This window comes from Rhea pennata, chromosome 4 (genome assembly GCF_028389875.1).
Source record: "Rhea pennata isolate bPtePen1 chromosome 4, bPtePen1.pri, whole genome shotgun sequence".
Taxonomy (NCBI): Eukaryota; Metazoa; Chordata; class Aves; order Rheiformes; family Rheidae; genus Rhea; species Rhea pennata.
Genome location: NC_084666.1, coordinates 10519945 through 10531002, shown reverse-complemented (window position 1 = coordinate 10531002; position 11058 = coordinate 10519945).

The following is an 11058-nucleotide window of genomic DNA, read 5'->3' as shown; positions in this document are numbered from 1 at the left end:
CTTAAGCGGACCCAGCTTCCAGAACAGAGTCTGAAAGGAAACCGGCTCTGGCTGCGATTTCGGAGAACGTCCGCAACCGGGTTGACGCCAGCGCGGGTAGAAAGAGTTACAAGCGCAGCTTTAGCCGCCCGGCTGCGACGTCCCGCAGAGACGGCGCAGCGGCCGCCGCGCGCCGGGCCCTCGGCGCGAGTCCCCGCCGGGGGCGGCCCAAGCACCGTCTGCTCGAGCTTCCTTTGCACGGGTGCTACCGCCGTAACGAATATCCCAGGACCTCTCACACTCCCCTTTCCCTTGTATTTTGTACTTTCTTTTCTCCATTTATATTCCAAACCATCCTTCCCCTGCTCTTCGCTAGGGCTAAACCGAGGAGCCATGCCGCCTCTCGTGGGTGCCAGGGACCGTCCTTGGCTTGGCAAACGCTCGTGGGTTCATCGAGGATTATTTCTGGGTTTTCTATCCATGGGTTTCCTAGCCAGAACGGCAAAGAGCTGCGATAGCCCAAGGCTGGGGCAGGGCAAAAGCAACCTGCCTCCCGCCAGGCCGGCCGAGCCCGGGCTCGATGCCAGGGCAGGGGCCACGCTCGTAGCGCACGGTCGTATCCGCACGAACAGGGGCCGAATCCCTCGGGAAGGATCACCCAGGCTGGGGAGCGAACAAGTTCACGCACCCGCCCGCCTTTTCATCGAGCTCTTTCCCTTCTCGACTCTCCTTGAAGTCATCTTTGCCGATTTGCGCATGTCAGTCATCTCGCGTGGTTTGGTTGTGTGCTGACCTGTTATTTTCCCCCATTCTTGGTGGCACTTGTCAATAACTTCCATCGAACCTCATGAGAAGGGGTTTTTCCCTTTCTTTTTCTAAAATAGAGGTTTACCTTAGCTTTGCAAGACCATTCTTGTCTGTCCTATCTGAAACCTGCTCAAGAATGTGCCTTGCTCATTACCCGTAAAAACATCTACTCTTACTTTCCTTTTCCTTTTTATTTGTCTGTGGCAGCTCTGTAGCTTTCCTCCGGTGCGCTGGAGGAAGCCCAGCTTCTTCACTCTCTTCTCTTCATACACATCTGCTCCTATCCACTGAGCCCTCACCATTCTCTCAAGTTGACAAATTATTCTTAATTTTGGATTGCGTCTGCCTGCCACAGCCTGACACCGGGGGCAAGCCCAGCCAGGAATCTGCTGCAGGAGATTTATTCCTAAATACGCTAAGTAAAACTAAATCAGTTCTGTTCCTTTGACTGAACATGCCTCAACCATTCCCTGAAATGAGAGCTCTCACTTTCCACTACATATATAACCTGGTTGCAGCATTCCCTGTCAGAATATTATCATAGCAATTTCTACCTGTTACTGGCAAGGCGTCCCATGCAGCTGTGAACAGCGAAGCGTGCGTGCAGGGAGCCATCAGGGTGAGAGGCTCTAGGTGCGTTCAAGAACAAAATGCCCGTTTCACAGGTGGGCCCAGACCAAACAGCAGAAACCAGCCACCGATGACAACTCAGGCACTGCTGCTTCAGCCTCTTAAGATTCTCAGTACTTTTTTCCTTCCAAGTATACATCTAAATTTTAAATAAAAGATTTCATAGAGTGTTGTAGTAATAGGGAAAGCTTTCATGTCCCATCTGAAAGGCATCCTTGAAACAGATTTAAAAAAACCATCAAGGAAGACATTAGGATCATACCTCGCTTTTTCATCAGTATATATATATATATATATATATATAGTATATAACACACATCAGGGCACCAGAGGAACTGCTGCTCAAGGTTAAAGCAAGGTCCTTATGAAAAGGACAATTACTGACTAGCAACAGATAAGCAGAAGAAAGTCAAAGCTAAACGTTGCGAGGGGAAAGGCAGAAGTGCTCAAAGTTGTGTGAAAAAGCTATGAAAGGGATCGTTTCAGAACCCGGCTGTGAATTCGGGTTTTTATCTGCTAGCAATAGTTCCCCGAAAGCGTCTCCCTCCCCAGGCCTGAAAGGCCGGCGCCAGCGTGAGCTCCACGAGCGCAGCATCTCCTCCGACAAGTCGTCCGCGTGGCCGGCAGCGCCTTCACCATGGGGGCTATGTTTGCACTCTGCTGGGGTGCCCGTTTTCCTTTCAAGTTACATTAAAAAAGTCTGTCTTCAGGATCCTTGCTAGGCACACACAACATAACAAAAGCAGTTTTTTGAAAGGTAAATAAGAACCAAAGCTCAGGTCCAGTCCAGTGCCACATCTGGAGGAGAAGGGATTACTCTGCAAAATTGTTCTGCAAGTGCTTTTCAGAGTTGAAATGAAAATGTGTTTCAAGGCTCCTGATAATATCCTTCCTATTTTCTTAAGGCTGCTGTATCCTGATTTGCATTTCAGTTGGTCTCCGGAGCCTTTCTACAGACTTGAAATTCTTACATGACAGCAAATACAAGAGGAAAAAAAGGCAAGTTATTATGTATGTGTCTCACATTGCATTGCCTAAGACTGTTAGATCAGCATGAAAGCAAATGCTTAATGGGGCTTCTGGATTCCTGAAAACCTTTGCTCTTAGGACAAACAAAAATTTCAAGCTATGTACGAATATAGATGTAGTCATAAAAATTTCATATATGTTCCTTCATGTGTGCAAGTTCCAGAAAAAGCTTTATGCCACAACATGCTCCTGAAAAAAATCATTCTTGAAATTCCTCTCCGGTAGCGGTGTAGCCTCATGTTGTTCTTTATCCATAGTAAAGAGTTTGCACATCCAGATATGCCAGCAAATACTTCCTCCTAGAGAGACGCCTCCCTCTGGAGTTTTGCATTTACATATGTTTCTCAAAGAAATAAGCTAGATCAGCAAAAAAAAAATACTTGACATTTACAGAGGAATCTTGTTAGTAGGCAAAGCTGTGTGTTGATTACATGTGTGATTTTCCCACTCTTTTTTTCTAGCTGACAAAGCTGAACTGGCCAAACTTCAGCCCTGCTCCTTGTGTTTGAGTGATGTATAAGGACAACACTTAGGTCTAAGGAACCTGGGGCTTCTTGACACTACCACCGTACCACTGCCTGTCTTTCTGACCAGGATAGCCTCACTACAGATGTGAAAATTCACAAGCTGGAAAAAAGAAAACACTAAAGAAATAATGTTATTTCACTTCTGGGGGAAAAAAAAAAAAAAAGGAAAGAAGAAGAATTGGAAGAGTCTTCCTGTATATTCAAATGTTCAATCTCAGTCAAAAGCACATAGGAGTAAGATGTCTTGTATCAGAGCAAAAGTCTATCCAAGTCCAGTGTCCTGTCTCTAGCAAGCTGGCAATGGTCACCTGGAGATGCATAAAAGAGGATGACAAGCATACAGGAAAATTTCCTGAAGTATTCTCTCAGTCTTCATCTGTTCAGCTCAGGGACTTCCTGAGACAGATGCGCTTCTTTTATATTTAGCAATCCTCAATACTAGTATTCTATAAAGTCTTCTTCTGAAGCTGTCTGAACCTTTAAACACCCAAATAAGCATAATTTTGGCAAGTTCTGCAGCTTGACTGCTTGTTGAAAGAAAAAACTCCTGGTTTTGCTCGCTTTCAGCATGGTTCCCCCTAACTTCATATGATACTTGCTTCAAATTCACAAATGTGGATTTAGATGTTTAATTGCAGCCATCCTGTCCAAGGGTGCTGGGATGAGTTTAGGAAAGCCAAAGCTTACCTGGAGTTGAGTCTGGCAAGGGATATGAAGGGCAACAAGAAGGGTTCAGCAAGTACGTCAACAACGGAAGACAGACAAGGGAAAATGTGGGCCTGCTGCTGAATGGGGCAGGGGACCTCCTGATAAAGGACATGAAAATGTCCAAGGTACTTAGTGCCTTCTTTGCTTCAGTTATGATTGGTAAGATTTGCTTTCAGGAATGTCGCCACCCAACTTCGTGGGTGTCAAGTTTGCCTAAATGACCCCATCGTCCTCCTCGACTAAGGGAAAGTCGTCCTTTCTCCAGACCTTTTCGTCTGCAGGCCCTGGGATTCCCGAGGGCTGCCCTTAGCAGTAAAGGCTGAAGCAAAGGTGGCGTTCAGTAACTCCGCTGCACTACAGCCTTCGTCACCAGGGCACTCAGACTGCGAGCCCAGGCCTCACCGAGAGGCCCCAGCACTCCCTGCAGCCTCAGACCCGCAGAGCTGCATCTGCTGCCAGAGGGTCTGTCTGGGTTGAAGCTTCTGACACAGCTGCTGCAGCGACTGCTACAGCTACTGGGGAACGTGCAGAGTTGCACCTGGGGAGGAATAGCCCCATGCACCAGTACACGTTGGGGGCTGACTGGCCAGAAAGCAGCTTTCCAGAAAAAATCTTGGGGATCCCGGTGGACAAGTAGAACATGAGCCAGCAACCTGCTCTAGTTGACCTGTTCTGAGTGTGTGTGTGGGGGGGTGAATGACGAGGCAGTCTCCAGAGGTCCCTTCCCACCGCAGTGACTCTGTGATGAGTTTTCAAAAACAGCAATTTGTTCTGTAATCACCATTAGCTATAAATTCTTCCTAACCTCTCCCAATTTCTCATCTTTCCTTTACAATTTCAAGTCTTTTCAGATACCTGAAAATCATCTTTTCAAGGTTTCCCTTCTGCTCAGTTGTGGTTCAAGAGTTGTCATTTCTGTTGCTGGACATTGGCCGAAGTCCACAGGCATGTGTGTGTAGGCACGGATCTCCTGGAAGAGTCTGGACACGAACCATGTTGCAGGAGCACATCCTATGAAGGAAGAGCAGAGAGACAAGACCACATGGAGAAAACAGCTCACGAGGCTTTATGTAGCTGTCATCTGGCTATATTTACAAGGGGCTGAGATATAAAAGTTCAAGAATTGGGGTCTTTTCAGATCAGATCATAGCGCTGAAGAAACTCTTTCCTAAAAGGATCATCATTTTAGACAGGAGCCATCTCCATCCTACCTTGACAGCACTGTCAGCCACTTGAGTATGTAGGAATAAGCTCTTATATACTAAATTTTTACAGTTGATCCCCAGGCAAGTGTTTGGTCTGTTTTGTTCACTTTTTTTTTTTTTTTTTTTTTTTTTTTAACATTCATATCAAGGTCAGTGTACAAAACCAGAAAGAGCCAGTCTCTGATAAATCTTAATGTTGTGTAAGTTGAACTTTGGTATATCACAATTTTATAACTTTAAAATGGCTTCTTTTCAGAGAGGTAACTTTCTGGAATGTGATTCAGAAACAAAATAATGCAAAAATAGTACCTCTGAACATTAAAACATCAGATTGTCACTACAGAAAATGAGCGGATGCAACTGTGACTAGAAAAAGCAGAAAAAAAGTTTACTTTTATGATTGCCTGGAAAATGAGCAAAAAAAAAAAATCCCCGCTTGCTCTACTTAGATAGATGAAAGGCACCAGTATAGAAAGAAGATAGATATTTCTGGCTCACCGTGGAGTAGTAATTTAGAGGGAAACCAGTAGTTCAAAGAGCAAATAAAGTATTTATTCTTTTTACAATCCAGTCTAAAGCAACACTCAAGTTAAATATCTCAAGTTATAAAGGTAAAAGACTACTTGGAAGCAGTTTCAAGGTCCATAACCATCCTTCATTTTGCCATCACATCTCATTAATTTAAGAATGTTTCCTTTCCTTGCTGCTGTGTAAATATCCATGCAGCCAGAGCAAACTAAATGCAGAAAGCTGGAGGCAAACTGGAAAAATGCCTTCCAGCCTTTGACAACGGGCAGGAAACATTCGCAGGCTCAGTGCGGTGAATGGACACAAGCTATTGAAGATGAATAGGAAGATGATATAAAAACCACACACACACACACACACAAAAGGAGAACAGGGCCTAAGTATATACCTAATACAAAGGGGAGCCAGACCTTGCTAAGAAGTTAATAATTAATAACCACTTTGATATTTAACCTATCAGCAAAAACGCAACATAACCTCAAACACTAACTCTCATTGCGGCAAACTGAGCTCCTCAGATTTCCACTGGTACATGTGGTCTAGCAACCACAGCCCCCCTTCCAGGAGCAACAGGATAGCTCAGCGGGACTTCTCACAGCATTCCAGCTTCACTGCTAGTTTCATAATTGGTTTCAAAGACAGAGTGTGCAATCTGGATTTTTATGTAGTGTAAGAAACTTCGGTTTGCTTCATCCAGCTATCTGAAACGATCCAACTCTGTTCAACTCTGTTCAAGTGTACTGTGTTTTTCCCTTGAAGGGATACTCCAAACACCTCAGTCAGTGCTGGAACTGGAAAAGCAGCTTGTCAGCATAACGTAAGCGGCGTCTGCTCTGCCACTGATAAAGTGCCTCGGTCCCAGGTAACGCTCTCCGAGGCAGCAGGCTCCTATCACTTTTACCATTACTGTTGCCTGCAGGTTTCCCAGCTGCCAGATCACGTTTCTCACATTATCAGATCACACTAGAATGCGAACAGGTATTTTCCAGGAGCTCACATTTAAGCAACTCTGTAATAAGTACATTTCTTTAATGAGAGAGCAGGTAGAACCCAAAAAACAGTGGAGAGACAAAAATAGATAGAAATGTCACCTTTGGAAGCTTTTGATTGTTATTGATGAAGATAAGCATCTGAACAATCTTATTAGATTTCTACATTAAGTATTAAAAAACTGCAGATTTTTTTCAGCTGACTTCCAAAGCTTCTTCAGAGCCCACAGTTCATTCATAAACTCCAACTACTTTGGATCACTCAATCTTTTCTTCTGTTAATTAGACATGTACCAATCTAATGACAACATGAAACTTTTATTTCAAGCATTAGTCAGTTAAAATATTTAATCTAGAGGTGAATGCAGAGGAAACCAGTGGGGGGGGGGGGGGGGAGCAGGAACAAACCTGAGCCACATTGTAAGGAGTAGATGCTTTAAAAGTCCTTAAAAATACCTCCCAGTGTAAGCCTTCATTTAAAACAAAAGAAGTGTTAGTTTGAAGCCATTATGAAGGCAGAAAAAATATTTCAGAGTATGAACAAAATATAAGTAAAAGAATATCTGTCCAAACTTGCCTGAAATAAAAAGATGAGTTGTGGTGTTTTCATAGATGGTAGCTCAAATGCCAAAGATGGTATTTGGAATGTCAACATTGACAAGACTTATCAAGAACAGAAAAATTAAGTTAGCAAGCTTTACGCTTGTACTTCCACTGGATGTCCAGACAGATTTACACTTCAATACTAGACCCATTTAGCCCGAGACAGTGGTGAAAGCACACGTAGTTCCCTTTTCTCAAGGGAAGGGAAGGTTATAGATGTATTTAAGATTTTTATTTATGGGCTTCTCATTTATGGGTCATTTCAAGTTAGGGAAATGTTGAGCTGAAGCAGAAATTTTATGACGCATATAATTCAAGATGAGCTAGATTAGCAAAAACATGCAATTTAAACGGTCCAACTTAATCTGGTTCTCAACTCTGCAAACCAGCACCTGTGGCACAGTCAAAACCAGCCCTCAGAGATGCGTTTTGCTGGGAGCTCAAACATTGCAGACTGGCTGAGGGAATTCCAAACTGTAAATAATGAGGCAAAACAAGCAGGTTGCACTTGATCTAAACCTACCCATGACATTTGCAATTTGAAAGATATGAAAACAGCACCTGGAGTGAGGATTATTCTACCACATTTAGATGTAAATGCTATGGGAAAGAACAGAAACAAAACTGAGACAGAATTATGGCTGCAATGGAAGGGCAGGTTTGGCTAAAAAAAAAAAAACAAAAAAAAACCAAAAAAACCTTATTTTATAGCTATGTATCATATAAGCTTTTTTCATGTTTCTACTTCCAACATTCCAACAAAAGTAAAAGTAACAAATCTTTCCATCTCTTAAAACAGTTATGCAAAAGTTATAGTAAAATTCTAGAAGCAATTGAAGTTTTTTGTCTTTTACCTAGAGTGGAGCTGAGCCAATTCCAAAATGATGGCTGCAATACTCACATAGCTGCACTGACTCAAAAGAAATAAAACGGTATTTATAAGGGACAGGAAGAGTTAGAGTTATAGTAAATTAAATAATTCCAGTCTTTTCAAGTTGGCAAAGCTTCACCTCCTAATATCTAGTAATTCATCTTCACAATTAAACTTTTCAAGTACTAAACTAGTATTATTCTGAGCGACATACACACACAAAAAAAAAAAAGAAAAGAAAAAGAGAAAAAAAGTCAATGAAGACTTTATTATTCAAATCAGTCTAGGGCTTCTGAGACAAAAAGCTTACCAAGGTACAGTTCTGCTCCTTGACTCCATGGCGAATATAAGAGGTGGCAAGAGTAGCTGATCATTTGTTACTAATGATAACAAGAGAAAACATCATGTAAAAAAGTTATTTTGACTAAGAACGAAGCCAGCATGTGCCTTGTACGTTTAGCTACATCAAAGCTTTGTTCACAGTTTCCAGAAAACAGCCAAGCGCCGCAAACTTAATCAAAACAAGATGTCTGTGAACGGACAAGTACCGCAAGAGATCCTCCAGCGTTCAGCCACAGGACCACCCAGAATTTTCTTTTAAGATGCAAACCCAGCGGAAAGCCTTACAGCTGGGATACCAAGCTTAGGCAAGCTGAACTACTATTTCTCCGGTGTAACGTTACCCATCCCAGAGGACGGCTACAGAGAAAAACATCCACGTTCACAAATACAGCTGTACACTTAAATTTCATGTTTCATGTTCATCTAGAACCTTGCTTAGAGAAGTTTTGGCAAGCATGGCTATCAGAAGCAATTAACAGCTTAGCTGTGATACGCCTGTGTTTACCACAAACAGTGCTGCTACTGCAAAGCACACCTGCAGTTGCAGAGAGTTCAGATATTCTTGCGTATTTTCAAAATACTCCATATTTGATCGTTGCTGAAAAGAATAGATGCTGGGAAAAATTTTAACAGGAATGCATTGAGACCATCTTTAAATAACGAGAGGAAAAATCACTTACAGCAATAGTTGTATTTTATTTTCTCTTTAGTTTCAATGTGCAGTATTTTCAGCATTTTTAAAACTTAAAACATACATCTGAAATTATATGCGTTCCTTTTACTTGGAGTACAATTGCTTTTGGTGTTGGGGCTCCAAGCTTTTGCTTATCATTGCCCTCAAACTATGCAAGACCACACCACAAGGTGTGTCACGTGCCATTTACCTTCCCCTTCGTCAGGCTGATCCAGCTCGATGGTATGCGTAACACAGGCTCATGTGAATGATAAGCTCACACAAAATGCACATGACAAAAAGCAGCGCATGCCTCACAAGCGCTCTGCAGCATTTATACCCAGCTAACTTGAATACACTTAAAACTTGACACACCAGGGAAGTTCTCCTGGGTATGACTCTGGGATTCTCAAGATTTTCAATGGATATTTGAAGATAGCATGCACAGAAAAGTTCCCTTGAAATCTCAGTATTAGATAAAATTAGCATATTGGGCTTCCCCGTATTTTCCCTGTGTTGCTTACTGTAGTTCTTACAGCATCTTGGTTTTTTAGCTTCATAGTAAGGAAACTACCTAAAAACTACCCAAGTACTTTGCTCTTTAATAACTTCCATCAATTGCATTCTTATAACTGAAGATGCTTTACAAGTCCAAGAGCAAAGCACCCATCATTGCACTAAAGGCAGAGATCAACTAAGTGGCAGAGTTGGGACTGTATGTGAAAAAGTCTGTTTAACACAATGAATGTCCTTAAATCAGTTCCGCTTTTACTCCCACACCACCCCTTTCAACCACTGGGTAAGGTCCTGAATGACCAAATTTAACTTGACTGCTTATTGCTATATTTATTGCTCTTTATATCCTACTATTTCTTTTATTCAGGATGCATAAATGCTTAGCCACAACAGCTCCACAGAAATCATAAGACAATACATCCGCTGCTCTTGGAGAACTGTCTTTGCAGTGCTACTGACACAACCTCCTTATCTGCTATATAAAGTTAACTGCTATTTATAAGATAGAATGCTCTTAAGGCAAATCTACTAAATACCAAAAAAAAGAACAGGAAAAAAAAAATCACTTTTAACCCAATAGGTCCCACTCATTTCCCTGCTTCTTTTGACCTAAATCAGTTCACTCATTACTCAGGGCTTTAGGAATGCCGACTGTCAGTTAAGAAGCGAGCAACTCCTCGGGGCTGCGGAGGCATCCCTACCCCGGCAAAAGCAACATGCGACCATTTACTAGGCGCTCTAGGGAGGAAAGGACAGTTGAATATACACTTGAGAGAAGATGTAAATAAACTTACATTAGGTTTCAGCTGGCAAAGAGCATAGGCAGTAAATAAAATACTTTGAATCCCCTTAATAAGAACCAATTTACAGCACGCCTCAGTTTCCAAAGCGCGAGGGGAGGACGTGCTGGGACAGAAGGCAAACAAACTGTCACGGGCCGACGGGGCCCAAGAACTGTTTACTACAGCGGGCTAGGATACAATGTTCTTAAAGAAGGGCCACGTTAGGGAGTTAGTAAAGTAGGTTCTTTGACAACTGAATGGTAAATGAAGTTTTAAACATCAATCTGCCCTTTCACTCAAGCCTTTTCTTAAGTACGCTTAACATTCAGTCGTGTCTTTATCAGGGCAAGGTTGTGAAGAACCCAGGTTCACTGCAGAGAAATTAAAGAAATTGGGGGGTTTTTTGGTCAGCCAGGACACCAAATACAAGTCTTGTGTCCAAATACATCTATACCTTGGCTCCTAAAAGAAAAAAAAAAGAGCCAGCTGATTTTCAGAATTCACTTTCTGCCTACAGCAAGATAAAACCTTTTTGCGAAATAAAACTTTCCCTTAGGTCAATCTCAAAGTTCAAATATTACCAATAATTTATTTTTGCTTCAAGTCCAACACCAGTGTTTCGTAATGCCCTCCTGTTCTGCTACTTTGGCTTGCTCCCCAAAGCACACCTATTGACTCCCGTCACTAGAAGCAGGCAGGAGTGATTTTTAAATACAATTTCACTCCAAAAGAAGTAAGGGTGAGGAAAGTGAGTACAGGAAGTAGACAGAAAAGCGTGCCGCAAGTGAAATGCTCTGTTTTAAGCACTCCTGGTGTGTATTTCCACGCCAGGAAGACCCTTAGGTTACGCTCCCTGCGGGTCACTGAGA